The sequence below is a fragment of the Callorhinchus milii genome, unplaced genomic scaffold, assembly GCF_018977255.1.
Source record: "Callorhinchus milii isolate IMCB2004 unplaced genomic scaffold, IMCB_Cmil_1.0 Scaffold14, whole genome shotgun sequence".
Taxonomy (NCBI): Eukaryota; Metazoa; Chordata; class Chondrichthyes; order Chimaeriformes; family Callorhinchidae; genus Callorhinchus; species Callorhinchus milii.
The window spans coordinates 8,333,131-8,335,973 of record NW_024704755.1 but is presented as its reverse complement, the minus strand read 5'-3'; positions in this window follow the sequence as shown (position 1 = coordinate 8,335,973).

The following is a 2,843-nucleotide window of genomic DNA, read 5'->3' as shown; positions in this document are numbered from 1 at the left end:
CTAAGTCGAATTTGTCTGTGATTTTCTGTCTCCCTTTAAATGTAAATCTATTTGCTTCTGGCTGTGGATGGGTTCATTGGCCACCTACGGGAAATATTAGCATTCAGAATTGAAAGTCTGTGACTACCAGTAAGAATCAGTGTCTTGAAGATACAGATCAGACTTTGTCAGTTACATTTACTGCTGTAGAGTTTTGTAACTATGTAAATCTTCATAACAGAAATTAGATTTTCCATTTACTAATTTTGCTAAGAAATCATAAATTCTGGCCAAACAGCACAAATAACCTGATGAATCAAATTATATAGGAGCTTGCCAATAGGTTGGGCAATGCAGCTATGTCACACTACCCACTACACTATTGTATAATTCACCATTAATAAGTACATCCTGGAAAGTTATATATGAGTCATACTTTCAGTCATCTTTCCCTCCCCCATCCTCTTCAGCCACCACCACCCCTTCCCCATCCCAGTCCAGCTCTGACAGTCAGACAGCGGTGTGTCACCATATTATGACACTTAGAAATCTTATAGTGCACATTCAATTGAATTTTGTCTTTTGCTTCTCCCTGCCTCTGTCCCTAATCATATAAAGCAATTTTTTTTGTCATGTGGTTAAAATCCATTGATTTGAGATTTTATTCAAAAAGTATTCTCCCCTCCCCCAAACATCCTCCTTCTTCTGGATTAAAATGATACGGAGATAAAAGTGTTAATGCTCACACAGGGTAGCTCTGTGAGGGAATTGAGTCTGAAATGCTGCATTTTATAGACTTTTATAGACATACAATGGGAATTAGTTAACATTCATTGTACTTACAGCATGGATAATACTGAACAATGCATTTCAGTCTCATTATTATAACACTCTGATCTGTTCCAGCCAAGGATCATCACCCAATATTGTCAGCTTTGATCTTTTATCTGACGTTTGTTTAGTTAAGCTTCTAAAGTGTAGCACTGTCCCATCCCCAACAACCCTTCTAGCCATGAGAGGCATTGCCAGCCAATAACTCTGATCACATTAATAGCATTAAGGAAGCACTGGAATCATAATTCTAACACTGTTTGCACGGAGACCATACCCTGTGCTTATTAATTAATTTAGTGAGTCATTTAATGAGGATTTAAATGGTGGTGCAAATTTGACTGTTTAACACCTTAAAAAACAGGATTGTGTTCCCAGATCTTCCCTCTCCACCTCAACGCTCCTGAGACACTCACTGCTGTCGGGGCATGGTTCCATGGGAAGCTTTCAGTAGCTTTCTTAAAGGCAGCTTTTTCCAGTGGGTGTCACACAATAGTAAACAGGAGTGAACCCTTTGCCGAATTAGTACAACAGCTGAGGGCAATTAATGGTAATATTATTTTGCTGCTTTCCTGTGTGAGCTGTTGGGACCCTGAAGTACACCTCTCAAATATCGTTCAAAGATTCCCACTGTTAAATGTTTACTGCGAGCATTCAATCTATGGTCCAACGTAAAAGGTAAAACTTGAATGTTAAAAAGCATGGATTAAACATGGACCTTAATAATCCTTGTATTTGATATAGTGCCTTTCACGACAGATGTTTCAAAGTGCTTCATAAGATTTACTATAAAGTATGGTGACTAGGTATTTTTTAGGTGAACATGGTTGTCAAATTGCACGCAGGAATGTCCCACAAACAACCATGAAATGAAATGACCAATTTTATCTGGGTGATTGTTGGCCATGACATAGGAAGAGACTCCTTTAATTTGCTTTTTCTCAGCCTGGCCTACTTAGACTCCTCCCACCCTTTAAGAGCCACGTACTGAATCTATACACCTCTGCTTCCTTTCCAATGTCAAATTTGGCAGCTTGTGCTTTCAGGGTATAATTTTATACGAAACCAATTCAATAATAATCCACATTAGGCTAATACACAGTATTATTTGTGTGGTGGTGGTGGGAGGGGGGAGAGAGAGAAACAGCGCTTACGGGTATACATGTACTGTTCCAGGGAGGTGTAGAGTACAGCATTTTGCCAGAAATTAAAATAACTTTGTTGCCCCCCCCAAGAGTCAGCCAAACGCTAGCCCCAAAAGTAGTCCAATATTATGCGTGGCCTCCTATGTGTGAGGTAAAGTGGCTGATTTAGGGTGAGTGCTATTTTGGAAACTTAAGAAAAAGAGGGGAGAGAGAGAGAGAAGAGAAAAACGAAACAATTTGCAGGTTTAATTGAAATTTTTTTTTGGTGCGAGGAAACCGAAGCCGTTGAATCAGTTGTTGTTATAGATGCATTTCTGTATAGGTGTGCAGTTTTGTAGCTTAGTGGTTAGGGCACTCGCCTCGCGCGCGGCGGGACTTGGGTTGGATTCCCGGACGGGGCGTAATGATGGGCAAGTTTCGTGACTCGACACACGCCTCTGTTTACCGAGCAGTTAATAGGAAATCGGTGGTTAGTCGATTGGCGGATCGCTTTACTGTGGGGTAATAATCCCTTAAAAATTGGGTCCCTTATAATCCACGACTGGGACACCGCTGCGGTGTACAATCGGGTTACCAGGCGTCGCCCACGAAACATCGCTAAATCACTTCACAGTGCATCCCGCGAAGCGCTTCCAGACGCCTCGAAGGCCGTGTGACGAGGCGCTGCGTTTCCCGGGCAACGAACCGTTATTACCGGTCAAGAGGAAGCAGCGACCAAAAGCAATCCGGCAACGTGGGTTGTGTGTGTGTGTGTGTGGGGGGGGAGGGTGTGCGTGGCGGTGCGGTGCGTGGCGTGGGCACGTGCGCGCTCACCCCTGCTCTACGTGCCGGCGTTGGTTGGGGGACCCCCCCCCGCGCGCGCGTGCGTGCGTGCGCGCGTCCGGTGGG